A 15,835-nucleotide genomic window follows, 5' to 3' on the forward strand; every position below is an offset into this window, starting at 1 on the left:
GATGTCTGCTCCACATCTATTCCTTCCTTGAACTCTCCTGGACAAAATAATCTTGTGATTCTATAGGCATTCCTATATCCTTCCAAGAAAGAATCTTACCCCATCCTGGCATTAGTGGATTGCGGAGCCAAGGGCATATTCATAGATCATGATTGGGTCACTTCTCACAACATTCCACATGAAACTCGAGAGACAATGCAACCTGTAGAAGCTATTGATGGGAGACCTCTGTCTTCGGGACTCATAACCCTTCAAACTAAAGAGATCATACTTTCCATAAACCACCATCGAGAGAGGATCAAATTTGACATCATAAGGTCGGCCCACTATCCAATGGTTCTAGGCATGCCCTGGTTACAGAAGCATAACCCCTACATCAATTGGCCAGCAGGCTCCTTGTTTCTTGGTTCTGAACATTGTATGTCCGACTGCTTATCACAAGACACCTTACCAAGCTCCTCTGAAGACTCTCAAGAAACTCTGCAAATTCCAGTCACTGTTTCTAACATCATCCGGGTTCCCAGGGCCTATCAGGCTTAGACAGATGTATTCTCGACAGCCATTGTTCAAGCTCTTCCACCACACAGACCTGAGGATTGTGCCATTGATACTGAACCTTCAGCAGTAATCCCTTTTGGGAGAATGTTTATCTTGTCAGAACCCGAAAAAAGGGCCCTCCAGGAATACTTGGATACCAACTTGGAAAATAGAACTATACGACCATCCAAGTCCCTGGCGGGCGCGTCTCTATTTTTCGTCCCCAAGAAAGATTCCAAGGAGCTTAGACCATGCTTAGATTACTGTGGCCTTAAACAGTGTACTCTCAAGGATCGTTACCCATTGCCTCTCATCTCGGACATCCTGGAAGCAGTCAGAGGTGCAGTCGTCTTCACAAAATTAGATCTCAGGGGTGGCTACCATCTTATTCGCATAAAGGAAGGTGACAAATGGAAGACAGTCTTTAGAACACCCTTTGGCCACTTTGAATACTTGGTTATGCCCTTTGGACTTGCTAATGCCCCAGCAATCTTCCAATGTTTTATGGATCGGGTGTTTTCTGATATGCTGTTCCTCTTCGTTATTGTATATCTGGACGACATACTGGCCCTCATTAGGACTCCGGCGCTAAACCATGGTGCGTTTAGCACCATGGTCCATCCCTGAGTCCGCCATGGAGAAAGGGGGAATTACCACCCTATTCCAAGGTTGGCGGGCGGTAATTCCCCCTTTCTCCATGGCCCTTCCCCATTCCCATTTTTGCCCCATAGGGCTCAATGGGAATGGGGAAGACGGCAATTATGGTACCGCAAATTGCGGTACTGTAATTGACATCAAGGTCCCTTTGCGGGTCCCTACTTTAACGGCTGGTCCAGACCAGCCGTTCAGGTCGGGAGCCGCAAAGGGACCTCGTAGTAAGGCGTTAAGGGGTTAACGGCTCTGCAGCCTTTTGCGGCGCCGTTAACCCCTTAACGCCTGGCTCGTGATGAGGCCCACTGATATACTCCAAGGACCACCTGAAACATGAAGAGCACGTAAAGACAGTCTTACAACATCTATGTGAACACAAGCTCCTGGCTAAACCCGAGAAGTGTCGCTTCCATGTATCTACTGTTCACTATCTTGGATTTGTTTTTAGCCCAAAAGGAATTGGAATGGACCCCTCAAAGGTTGATTCCATTCTATGCTGGCCTGTTCCAACCACTGTAAAACAAATCCAATCTTTCCTAGGGCTTGCTAACTTCTACCGGAAATTTATACCAGCATTTTCTGAGATTGTGCATCCCATTGTTACATTGTTAAAGAAAGATAGCCCCTTTCGGTGGACTTCTGCCCAAGATTCGGCATTCCAGTGGTTGAAGTCAGAGTTCACACAAGCTCCCATCCTAGCTCAACCTGACATAAATCGACCTTTCCTTGTCGAAACTGATGCTTCCAATTACGCCATTGGGGCAGCTCTGAAACAGGAACTTGGCGACAAGGTAGAACACCATATCGCTTATCTTTCTCGCACCTTGACCCCCAGTGAAACTCATTATTCCGTCCTGGAAAAGGAATTGCTAGCCATCCGTCAAGCCTTCACTGATTGGCGTCATCTTCTTTTGGGAGCCAAACACCTGGTACAAGTCCGCACGGACCATCGGAATCTTCAAGTCCTGCAATCCCTAGAATGTAGAAACAATCGCCAGGCCCGATGGGCCTTCTTTTTTGCCCAATACCAATTTCAAATCCATCATGTTCCTGGAACACATAACATCATAGCCGATGCCTTATCCAGACGTCCTGATTATGAAACCCTTGAAGATCGGACCTTTCCTAAGATGTTTCCCCACACAATATTTGTTGCCCAAGCAATTACCCTTCTGGAGGATATTCGAATTCAAACCCAGTCCTCTGAACCTTGGAAGGAGTTTAAGAGAAACAATCGGTGGAATCTCAAAACAAAGGACGGATACCTGTTTAAGGACAATCGCTTGGTCGTTCCCACTCCTGGACTGAGACAATAGATCACAAGTCTATGCCACAATACTTTTCATTCAGGACATCGTGGCATCACCAACACTCTCAATCTAATACAAAGACAGTTTTGGTGGCCAAAGATGAAGGATGATATCAAGATCCATATCCAAACATGTGCAGTCTGCAATCAAAACAAACATGATAACAAAAAACCAGCAGGTCTCCTGCTCCAACCAACAAGACCCTGGGAAATCATTGCCACGGATTTTATTGTGGAACTACCCTCTTCCAGGGGCTACACAACTATAATTGTTACCATTGATTTGTTCACTCATATGGCTCATTGTACACCTTTTATACAAACTGCCACCCTCATCTGAACTTGCTGGAATTTTCCTGGAACACATATTCCAGCTTCATGGGCTACCATCCAAGATCATTTCTGACTGGGGACCCCAGTACATATCCCAGTTCTGGAAACAGTTATGTCGTATACTGGGAATCCAACGTGCCTTGTCTTCGGGTTATCACCCACAGACCAATGGAGCCACTGAACGAGTAAACCAAACCCTGGAACAGTATCTTCGTTGCTTTGTCACCAAGGTCCAGGATGATTGGTCACTCTTAATACCTGTAGCTGAATTCGCATACAACAATTCATATCATTCAGCTATCAAAACCAGTCCTTTCTTCTGCAGTCAAGGATTTCATCCTTCAGTTCTACCGTCCATTCTTCCACACCCTACCCCAGTACCTGAGGTTGATTCCTGGACTGAAACACTAATTAATGTGCACAAAGAAGCTGTCAGAATTCTTCCTCACAAACTTGACCCCGTAGTGTAGAGGAAGAATTCTTTCTATCAATATACCTCTCTGAATGTACAAAGGAACATACAGAAAGATTGATTAATCGAAAGACTGGAATCCTTGGAGACCTCGTGGCTGTGAGGTTAGTGGCAAGACCCAGAACTATTAGGACAAGGACTCTAGTCAGTAGTCGTGGAATTTCCGCAATAGTTCCACTAGATCTCTCCCACGGTGCATCTGAGGCTGAGTCCGGGTCTGGGTCTTCACGAAGCCTACGGGGTGGCCAGGATGGAAAACACAACACTCCCACGTAGCAGCGGAGGCTGGCAGTATCCCGCGGTGCAGCTGAGGCTGAGAACTCCTATTCCCACGATGCAGCGGAGGCTGATACTATCCCGCGGTGCAGCTGAGGCTGAAACACTCCTATCCCGCAAGGAAGCGAGGGTTGAGAAAGTTATCGGTACAAAATTACGTGGAAGTAACAAAAAATGAGTACACAAGAAAGGAACTCAAACGAGGAAAACCTGAAATCCGTATAGGCGTCAAAATACAAGGGGTCAAGAACAGCAAGCCAAATACCAGTCCGAATCAAAAACACAAGTGGGCGGCGACAAAACCAAGGAGCAGGCAAGTAGAGAGTCCAGGGACGAGTGGCGTAAGTCGAAAAACCAGAAGTTCCAGGTACCAAGACAGACTAGGGAAATCCAAATGCAGGTCCGAAAAACGTTAGCAGAAATCACAAAAAAAGGCACAGATCGAAGCAGTATACCAAAAAGGCTCAATCAGAAGCACTGATCTTAGAACAGGGCGGAGCTTAAGAAGAGCAAGTCATGTGACTAGTGTTTGCTTCCTGAACGCCCACTCCCTCCCCTTGACAACAGCTTCCACCGTTGCCAAGGTAACTTTCAAGCCCTTCTGTATGAATCGGGTCGGAAACGCCGGAGTCTTTTGCCGTATTTCCGTACTACATTAGGTTTAGCAAGACTCTTGGCGAATCGTGGAATTCTTGAAACCTGTCTCGAGTCCCGTGGCATGACAGAAGCAAAGGAACACCTTGAAAAGGCCCAAAGAGACGTTAAACATTATGCAGACTCCAAAAGAAGACCTGGGCCTTCCTATTCAGTAGGCGATAAAGTCTGGTTATCCTCGAAACTCCTTCCCCATCACCTACGACCAAATAAATTGGCTCCCAGGTATTACGGGCCCTTTTCTATAAAAGAAATCGTCAACCCAGTGGCCTTTCGACTCCGACTACCAGAATCATGGAAAAGGATCCATCCAGTCTTCCACACCTCTCTATTAAAACCATATGTTCAGCCCTCTCGAACTGCTCCAAGATCTACCCCAGTGATTGTCAATGACCAACTCGAATATGAGGTCTCCAGAATCTGTGACTCTAGGTACCGACGTGGCCAATTACAATATTTGGTCTAGTGGAAAGGTTATCCTCCCAGTGAGCGCACTTGGGAACCCGTGTCAAACATGAATGCCCCCAGGCTGATTCGAAGATACCATCTTATCCATCCAGGCAAACCTGGTGGACCTGGGCTTCAGAGGAGGCATACTGTCATGAACCGTCACCTACGTCCTTTCTGGACTTTGTGGTCCCTGACACATAGGGGATTGAATGCAGTAATCCTTCCAACATGGCCGCCGGACACGGAACGCTGTTTGCCAGTCCTTGCGCTCCACGCTCTACGTTTTACTAAACAGACACGCCCCCGCGGCTCTGCGCATCTCAATGCTACCGCTTGCTGTAGTTGGATGTGTGTTTTCGGAGTTCGCTCGGGGCTTTCATCTGCATCCTGTTTCCCGGTTCCTTGAAACCCCCTTCCATCCCTCCTTTCCTTAAAACTTACCTTTGAACTTCCTGAATTTTCGCCCGCGCTTAGGTCACGGCGTTCCGTTTCTCTGAGCTCGGACATTGCTCCTTCCTGGTCTCCGTCCTGGACATCTGAACGTATCCTGGAATTGGATTGTCATCCTCACGCTGGAATCCGAAGACTGGCGCACGGGTCTATACAAATCCCGGCCCGTGCGAAAGAAGTCACCAAAGAAGGTCTCAAGCAAACAACAAAAACAGGTGAGAAGGGGAGAGACTTGTGAAATAAGGTCCCTTCCTTCTTCGGAACAAAAAATAACGGTGAGGAAACTGGAGAAGTAGAGTGCCTAATAAATCCCTTAGACAACATCTCATCAAGGTACTCTCGTAAGTGTTCATTTTCCTTTTCCGTGAGGGCGTAAATTCTACTACAGGGTAATTTAGCTCCTTCCTCTAACTCAATAACACAATCATAGGTCCTATGAGGGGGCAACTGCTCAGCCACTTTCTTTGCCAAACACTTTCTCAAATTCCATGTATTGTGAGGGAATTCTCTCCCCCACTGCTCCCACCACCTGGGCCCTAGCTCCTTTCTCAATTAACAATGCTGCAGGGCCTACTTCCGGTAGTATGTGTTCCTGGCACCTTTGCTCATCAAGCCTCACTGTCTGCTGTTCCCAATCAATTTGAGGGTTATGCAATTTCAACCATGGCATCCCCAGAATCAATCCGAACTGCGGTGCACCTATTAGATCAAATGTAATTTCCTCTTGATGACCTCCTACACAGAACATTTCCAATTTCTCAGTCTGCTTCCGTATGGGTCCTGATATTAATGGTGAACCATCTACCGACTGAACTCCTTCTGCCTGATGCTTATCCACTAGAGGTAGTCCTAACTAAGTAGCCAATGTAATATCCATGAAATTACCTGTAGCCCCTGAATCCACCATGGCCATAACCTCCTGTTTCGTCAGAGCAAAACATAACTTCACCAGAATGTATAAAAGAGAAGTTTTACCCCCCCCCAGCGTATTTGCAATCCATCTGGGGAATCTTACCTCAAATGGGCCTGACACTTGTGTTCCCTCTAAGGGCGCCCAACTCTTTTCCCGCCTCCTTCACACTTTTCGCCACATGTACGTATAAAATGCCCGGCTTGCCCACAATACAAACACAATTTATTGACCTTACGTTGTTCCCTCTCTTCCACCGACAATGGTCTTCTTACACTTCCAATCTGCATTAGTTCCACTTCACTTGTCCTTCCTCCTCTACTTCTGTCTAATCGTACAAAAGGCGCTGCTTCCAGTCTCTTTTTATCACCTTTCCTCTTGTTCATGCGATGATCCAACCTCAAGGCTAGATCTATCATGGCAGTACCTGTTCTTGGTTGGGGTTCCACTTGCGCAATTGCATCTTTAAGTTCCTCACGTAGTCCCTGGTAAAATAATACTGTTGGTTTGGCCACCGGCCACTCAGTCTCTATCACTAGCCTGTTAAACTGGGTCACATAAGTTACTAGATCTCTCGCTCTCTGTGTTAATCCCAACAATTCCTTATCCTGAGCTAAAGACACCTCTCTTCGATCAAATAGTCTGCCAAATTCCTCCAAAAACCCATCCCAATTATATAACAGAGGATCATCTTTCTGTACCAAGGGCATCGCCCATGCTGCGGCATCTCCTGTCAAATAGGAAATTACAAAAGCTGTCCGAGCCTGGATTGTCTCAAAGGCTGTGGGTTTGCACGAAAAATGTAATTTACACTGTGTAAGGGACATCATGTATTTTCTAGGGTCCCCTGGAAAGCGTTCTGGCACTGCCAAGGGTACACTACTAGGAGGTTGGACAATTACGGTGGAATTCTGACTTGAAGAGGCGGCTCCCATTGCGCTAGTCCCCTCTAAAGGGAGTCCTCTGAGCAACCAAACTTTGTACTTGTGTCTTTAAATTATCAGATTCTTGTCTAGCATGAGCTAATTCTACCTGAATATCTTGGATAGCTTTTAGCACATCGGCTAAAGGCAGAGAAGTCGCTTCCATTTGTCTTGGGTGGTTGTAAGTATCCCAATATGAGGGTGGCTTATTATGTCAAGATATACCAAGATGGGGAAGAGAGGTCGACACTCTCCCCCAAACCACAGAAGCCGAATGAAGTCGACCCTCCCACCGTGGTTGGCACAGGTGCCTGGTATAGTGAACAGGACACCACGTGGCAACCAGTGGGGGGAAAAGGGTTAGGGAGAGGTTGTGGACAGGATGGGGGTGTTTAGGAACACCGGATAGAGGGTTAGGGAAAATCTAGTTTGGATAGGACTGGGAACGTAACAGGAACAAACCCTACACTGCCTAATACTCCTTGAAAACCTGTACCATCTACTTAAGTAATACACCTTGATACATGTACCAAATTCATTCTCTAGTAGGAACAATATGCATAGCAAGCAGGATGGAACATACAATTGGGACTGAACCCACTGTGAAAAAACATAACACATGGCACCAGGGGCTGGCGTAAGCAACACTTATAAACAGTGACCACAGGAAAAAGAACATAACACATCAGCATTTTTGACCATTCATCCTTCCTGCCCAATGTTGTTTCTAAACCTGGACTCTTAATTGCAGCATTGTCCGCCCAAAACCCTGAGAGGAAGGACCTGGTGCACACATGCCCATATGCATAAATGTTTACAAATTAATCGTATCTGAATCAGACTGTCCACTGTGCACTTGTGCTCTTCAGCAAAGCGAATTCTAGCGTATTGTAATACTGCCCTCCTGGAACATGGCCCCTCCCAGTGCACAAGACACTTGTTCGTGTGCTTAAACAAATGCCGACAGCAGTTTACACATCTCTACTTATCTTAGGTCCGGGAGGCTCGGAAGCCCACCCGAACGCCGTATAGTGAGGCACGTAACAGCGGCAGCCTTTTCACCATGCCCCTCCTGCTGCAACTCTCCATAGCTTCCGCCGCCGCTCCTTAATACGAGTCCGTGAAGCTCCTTCGTTCCGCAGACATGATGCACACACACAAAATAAGCCACACCTGCCGTGCGCCGTTGGCCCTTAATAAGCAGTTACTAATCACAGTCAGCTGGCCACACGCGCACACGGCGGATGACTACAACTCTTCCCACGTACTGCTGGGAATCGTAGTTTTTCACCAATTCCCTATCTTTCCAGTCTCGGGCGCCTCATGGGTCCTGGACCTCCACTCCTACCCTTATTCCTGACACCCGAAAACTACCGCCCAATTGCAATACTAGACGCTGAGTCTAAGATATTCGCGGGACTAGTATTAACAAAAATAAATGAGTGGATGGAATAAAAATCCATATTGCAACCACAACAATATGGTTTTAGGAAATCCACCGGGACGGAAGTTGGGGACCTCCTTTTGACAATATTACAAAATAGGGCCTGGAAGGCAGACTCTTCTCCTATTTATTTAGCAGCCATCGACTTGAGTATGGCCTTCAATCTTGTGGACAGGGATTTACTCTGTTGCAAATTGAAATCATTTGGGATGCCTGAGAATATTCTATCTATACTTGTCCACCTATATTTGCATTCGCAGATTCAAATTAGACTAAACACGGATGGTCTCTTGTCCTCTCCAATTAATATTTCGAATGGATTAAGACAAGGGTGTATATTTGCCCCAGCCCTTTTTAATCTCTATGTCTCTGATGCAGGAAATTGTCTAGATGAGAGTGGTTTCATTCATCCAAACATTGAAGGCTCCACAGTGGCGTGGATTGCATATGCGGATGACTTTCTCTTAATAGACCAGTCCACAGAGGGTCTACAATGCATGATAACGGCTTTCAATAAATTTACGGTTGCAAACCGATTAAGTATCAATGCAACCAAAACTGTTATTATGATTTTATCATATGCTAAAGAAGTGAAAGAGAAGGTATGGTTTTTGAATAGGGAAAAATTGCAGGTTAAGGCAACGATTAAATATCTAGGTTTTCCAATTTTTAATCAGAATAAACAGTATATGTACCGAGAATATCTTCAGCAAAAATGTATGCCACAAATAGCCCTAATGGAAAAAAGTTGATAACAAATGTGAAAAATTCTCAATAAACCCACTATTGCGTTATTTTAAGCTGAAAGTGACTCCAAAAATGGTGTATGGATTAAAACTCTTTCCTGGTGCTATACTCTCTGAAATTTCTAAAATAGAATCTAAAATGTTGAAGTCAACTATGTATTGGCTACCCAAATCAGTTCCCTTTGAAGCAGTACGATATCAGCTGGGATTGTTCTCTTGTGACTTTTGGGTCTTGTGGCGCAAGATGTCTCTTTATAGAAGAATAGTTGATGATTCGGGGGACAACCTGTATAGAATTTTGTGACATTGTCTTAAGAATGTAAATTCTGGAATTGACCTACTTCTAAAATTAGAGGTATTGAGTAAAGCATCTCTGGACAATTCAGGTCTTGGAACTGAGATTCTGATTAATAATCCACTTTGCGTGAAGAAGTTATTACAATACGCGCATTGGGCTATCACCTTGGATAAGGTTGTTAAAACTAAGCTCTATTATCAGCTGGTCACATATCAGAAACCAGTCTATTGGAACCATATTTTATAAAATATCCTAGCAAAATCCTGTGCAACAGGATCATGAGATTCCGCTTTAATGTATGCCCTACGTGAGAAATTCTTGAAGTAAGATCTACAAAAAGTTATTTAGAGACGCCGAATAAGCATTATGCATGTTGGCTTTGTCATCATCAAAATGATATGGAAACACTTAGACATCTCCTGTTAGATTGTATGCCGTTAATGGCAGAACGTATTAACAACTTCTCCAAATATTTTTACAACATTGAGAGGGTAGATTCTGAGATGTTGTGGTGGGAAATTAAGCATGGCATTTCGATATCTCTGGAGATAGCAGTGGTACGTTTTTTGACAAATGTGTGTGTGGTTCTTTAGACCGCGCTAGATATCATCAAATTGAATTAGAATGATTACCTGAAGTAAGGACTGAGCATTAAGAAATCCTGTAACTCTTGTCTGATTTGCAAAGGTTCTCTTTTCATAAAAATCTATGCTAAAATTGACTTGTATTATTATGAAGTCATGTTTTTAGTTTCTGAATCTTTTAAATTTTGTAAAGGTTGTTTATAGACCAAATACAAATAGAAATAAAAAAAGAAGATATTTTTCAACAAAAACAGTGAGGGCTGTAGAATTGATAAGTGCAGGCAATGGCTCGGCCAATCTCAGATAGGGTCAGCACCTTAGGTGGAGGTTCAACAACCAACTCCAGTTATAGGTCAGGATGAGTTCCATGGGTTTGGTTCCCTCTGTCACTGGCATTCTATTTCTGCTAAGGTCTCTGCTCTGGCAGTGTGTAAACCTTGTACCTTTCATGGCTCCCTTTGATGGTCCACCTTCCACCCCCTGACTGCCCTTCAGCTTCTTGGCATCCTTATCGTAGTCAATTCTGTGCTGGCTTTCTTATGGACCAGCATCTACTCCCCCCTTCTTCCTGATACCACTTTCCCTCCTTTTCCCCTTTTCTCCTCTTTCCAGCTTGCATCTCTGCTTACTCCCCCTCATCTCTCCCTTCTCCAATACTTCACTTTCCCCAATCCTACCTACTCCATGATAGTTCTCTTTCTCTGACCTTTCTCTTTCCTCTTGATTGCTTTCTTTCCTTGCTCTCCCCCTTTCTCTAGTTGATTTGTGATTTATTCTTCCTTCCCTAGCTTTTCTTACTAACTTCCTCTTTCTGTCTCCTTCCTTCTGCTCTTCCCTTCCTTGTACGCGTTCCACTTCCTGCTGATTTCTTTGCTCTGCCTCACTCTCACACAGTTTCCAACTTCCACACTAACCAGAATGTCTGACCCCCTCTAATACTCTGGACCAACAATTGAGTTCACTTTGTGTTTGAGCAGTTGCAACCAGGAGAACAGAAGGATTGGGCCCATGGATTGGTTCATGTCATTTGGCCCTGCCCCTACCCATCTTTAGTTAAGGAATCCTTAATGATTGGCCTGTGGTCCTGTGGGCTGAAGGCATAAATGTCTTGGCCACCATCCTTAAATCATATGGCCCTGGCATTGCAGCTGCTTGGTTTTGCAGTGGTCACTTCCCCTCCCGACATGTGTATTCTCTCTCCATGATGCCATCTGTTTGTAGTTCAAATTGCCTGCTTGGCATGCTCAAACCTACGGTAAACTACAGTCCATGGCTCACTTTGTGGGCCACAAGCATGTGCCCATTAGCCCTCCCCTTGCCTGGATTGCGAACTCTGCTCATGATCCATGCGCATGGGGTCAGGATCCTTTGGGAAACAGTGTTTCTATTTCTCTTTATACAGGTGATTGTTGGCATGGGCAAAGAGACTGCGAATGGGGTATAAGCATGGGGGATAAGCCATATATATCCAGGTTTGATTTCACATAGCGGGTAATCTTGATCACCGGGGTACCTCTATCCCCACTTTCTGGCCTCATTTGTAGGACTAGCTCACAAGTCAGTTGGGCAATATGACCTCGTTTGGTCGTAGCTGAATCTGTCGTCCAAGTGCATTGAGGTACAGTTGAAATGAGGCTAGCTGCACTCCCCACTGAACCCATGTTTTCTTTTGGGTTAGCAAATATAGTGAGGTTGTGACTTGGTTTCGCATGGTCCACATCACCATTGTTACAGAAAGGCGGCAGGATTGTACTTAGATGTAATAAGAGTCTTATTGCCAAGTACCCCATCTTTATAATTCAGATGAATCACATTACTCCAACTAGGCATTAATTCAAGTTCTAACATTCTGCCCTGATATCACATGAAACACCATGGTTCCATGGTGTCATTAAATGACAGGCAAGCACTATAAAAGCTACTGGTAGTTGAATACATAAATACTTTTAACCATAAAAGACTCCCAGTCTAATAATGAGGAATATTGAAATAATGTGATTCAAAGGGTAGAGACCCAAACACATCTTAAAGGCAAAATCAATATCTTTTGTCTGTGTGGGTCTTAAAGAAAACAGGATCAAATAAGCTGGGCCTCCTAGTGCCCCATCACTTGTACATATAAATGAATCATCAAAACAAGCAAATGAAGGGTTCCGTAAATATGTGCTTCAGTCCTTGTATGCATGGTAGGCATCCAGTGAAAGAATGACACATGCAAGTGTGCATGAGATGTGGTGTGGCTTTCTTCATGTTTGCATAAAAGAGTGGGATGTAGGCATTTGTAATGCCAGTGGTGGGCAGGACGACTTGCTCAATCTTCTCTTTCATTGTTTGAGCTACTGATTAAGTTTCGGAATTCACATCTCTGATCTGTCCTTGTTAGGGAGAATTCCCAGAAATGTGCTAATTCCTCTCTACTTTATAGACTCCCAGCCCTTTTGCTGGACTCCAGGACTTTTAATTTCTAACCTGGGCAGAGTGAGCCCCTTTTCTCACCCTCTCGTGTATTTTCTATGTGATTTGGACAATGTGTTTTTTATCGTTGGTGTCTGTGACACACAGCACCTTCAGTGCAGTGGTACAGGGAAGTCTCTTAGATTTCCCAAAGGTTTAAATACCTTCTCTTGAATAAACTACTGTATCCAAGAGCAGTGATGTGAAATTGACTTTACTTACAATTTGTAACTTTCTAGACCCAGCACACACTATCTTACCATAGGGTGCTGGAGGGGTTACTTGTGCTGGAGAGGTTACTTAGTATCCCCTTTGTCTAGTTTCTCATGTAACATTTTTATGTTACCCTTTCTACAATTAATGAATGGTGGCAGTGGTTTACTTTTTACTACCATTGTGTGTTTTTACCGCGGGCTGCAATTGCAGCCTTGGTAAAGCACCCACGGGTGCCCATTTTATCAAAATGGCCCAGTCTTCTTTTTTTGCCATTTCTGTTGGAAAGTTCCTTCTTGAGATTTACTGTGTGCGCCAAACCAGGTTTTGTCCCTTTGTTTGTTTTGTCTTTGGCAGGGTTCACGAGTGAAGACCGCCTATGGCTCCACTATGTCTGGCAGGGGCAGGAAGTGAGGGAGGTGCCCGAAACTCCCTGTGCTTAATCCCCTTGGTTACAGGAATGCACCCAAAGGTGATTGGCTGGCTGGCTGTCCAACAAGGACAGCCACCTTGCTGTGTGATTGACAGCTAGGTTGGAATGAATGGGAGACACCTGCATAAAAGGCAAGGCTTTTTGGCTTGGAAAGCAGAGTCGATGGAGGAAGCCGAAGAAGAACTTGGAAGAGACGCCTGCTGCAATTCCTGGACCGTTGGTTTTACCCGGTGCTGTGCTGAAGCTCCAAATTCGCCTCGACTAGAGAAGCCCTGCCAGGACGACTTCTCCCTTTGAGTTGGTGGGAGCAATCAACTCCAAAGTAAACCTGTCTGGACATCCTCTCGGAGCTGTCTGTACTTCCACTGCTCCTGCTGCTGGAACCGAAGTGCCAGGGAGAGGAACAACAGATTGTGTGCGTTGTTTTTAAGTCGGACCTGAGCGGATCTGAGCGCCAGGAAGATCCTGCGGACTTCCCTGAAGCAGGACTGACCAAGCCTGAGCCACCTCAACAGAGTGCTGGACCCCAGAAGCAAGGAAAGTCTGAAGTGGTATCCAAGAACCACAGTGTTGCTATTTGCTGTCAGACGCGAGGAGCTGAAACACTGAAGAACCGCTGAATTGAAGTTTGCCCATTCCTGCCACTGACTGTCCCATTGCAGAGCAGGAGTCCCCAGACGTCCTCCCTCTTGTCCCCACGACTGAGGCTCAGGAACAACAGGATCTGCAGACCTGTACAGGAACAGAAGCCAGCTGGGACCATTTCCTGTAACCAGAGGTACTGTAAAGTCTAAGAGAACTTACCTCTTGTTGTGTAGCCTTACTTGCTCTCAGTTGAGACCTGTCTTGGTTACCTGGCAGAGTTGCTAAAGCTTTGCCCCTCACAAGCCTCCCAGCTTGAGGCCTTTCAAGTGTTCTGTTTCCTACAAACATTTCTAAAAACATTGTGCAAAACGTTTTACCTACCTACAAAGATCTTCAGCTCCCCTTGACATTGTGCAATTAACATTGGATGTCCGGGCTCACTGAGAAACTCCTCTTAACCTCTGACTTTGTGCTTTGGCCTTTCCCCCAGGAAAGGGTTGATTTACTCTGCATTGGAAGGTTTTAAAAGTACTTACCTGTTTGTGAATTATTTGTTAACCTTTGTTTTATTCCTCTATCTTTTGCACCAAACCTAGTATTGCTCTAAATGTACCAGTGATATATCAATGCCCACAGTGTCCTAGCTATTTAAGTCACCTGAGGGTGTAGGAAGTGTCTGTGTGCCATTCCCAGTGGGTATCATCTGATTTAGAGAAACAGAGTGTGTTTTGAAGTGTATTTTAACTGTTTATACAACTAACTGTGAAATAAATTAATAATTGTTTTATCAAGAAACCTTGAGTGCAAGTGTTTTGAATACCTGCTACTGCGAATCTCTGGGTCACAAAATTACTGCTCACATTGACCCCTCTTGAGATAAGCCTGGCTGCTCAGCCACACTACCAACCTGCGTAGTTCAGAATTATACCAAAGGTTGGGTCCCTAGTGCCAGGAGGTCAAGGTTATCGTAGTGCACCCAAAGGGTACTGCATACAATATTGCCTAACAGTCCTCAGAAAGATCTGTTCATGGCGGGGCTCCAAGCGCCATACATTTAATTGGCTCTGCTTATCGATTTATACTGTAAGTTGTGCTCCCCCTTACCCTAGAGATGCTAAAAATGAGTTATTATTATTATGTTATTTATTGAGTGCACACCTAGCTTCGAGAAGCAACATAACGATTTACAGAGGTATGCAACAATACAGATACATAACGGAGCGCTTTACAGAGGTATACAACAGTACAGATGCATAACAGAGCGCTTTTCAGAGGTAACAACAGAACAGATATACAGCAGGGCCTGGGATACAGAGGGGCACAGTGGAGGGGTACATCTGTACCGGGTGGCAGGAGAGGGGCAGGTGACGTCTACCGAGTCATGTGGCTCGAGGGGCTATGTGATGGCCTAAGTGTTGAGGTGGAGATATTCCTTCAAGAGGAGGGTCTTGAGTTATTTTCTGAATTGTAGAAGCATGGGGGCAAGTCTGATGCTGACAGGGAGGAGGTTACATAGTCTTGGGGCATAGCCAGAGAAGGCTTGTTTTCTGGTCCTTTCCTTTTTGCAGCAGCATATTTCAAGTCGGCACGTGTCCTGGCTTCTGGTGGTGTGCTGTCCGCCACAGATGCCGAGTTTCTCCGCAAGCTAGCTGGGTGACTTGAGGGCGAATGCCTTATAGATGATGCAGCAAGACTTGAAGGTGGGAGCCATTGAAGGTTAATGAGGGGCTGGGTGATGTGGTTGTATCTACATATCCTTTAGATTACAACAGAGCTCATTGCTTGGCCCCTATCATTCCATCAAAGTGAAATGGTTTTAATTACATCACCTGGACAGGCCACCCGCTAGTGAATGTATGATGATGTGTAATCTTTCACAGTGCATCCAGCTACTTGCTGGACCCTAGGATGGGTGAATTATCTCTCTACAAAGATATGAAACCAACTTTAACTCTGCCCATGACTTTCCCTATTTACTTAATGTGCAGTTACTTTACTCTATCAGGGCATATCTATGTGCTCACGATAAAGGGATTAGAGGGTAGTGATCTGCTTGGGCCTCCAAACCAGGCTGCATTTTTTAGAGAAGTCTTGGTAAACCGTACTTCCATGT

At 45.1% G+C, this 15,835-nt stretch overlaps 1 protein-coding gene across 1 annotated transcript in view; it reads left to right on the forward strand.

The window, feature by feature from the left end:
• PLA2G6 (phospholipase A2 group VI) overlaps positions 1 to 15,835 on the forward strand; it is an 840,871-nt gene that overhangs the window by 694,876 nt on the left and 130,160 nt on the right. The gene's annotated exons all lie outside the window — the stretch shown is intronic.

The sequence above is a fragment of the Ambystoma mexicanum genome, chromosome 3q (genome assembly GCF_040938575.1).
Source record: "Ambystoma mexicanum isolate Mex_15411 chromosome 3q, UKY_AmexF1_1, whole genome shotgun sequence".
In the NCBI taxonomy this organism is placed as follows: domain Eukaryota; kingdom Metazoa; phylum Chordata; class Amphibia; order Caudata; family Ambystomatidae; genus Ambystoma; species Ambystoma mexicanum.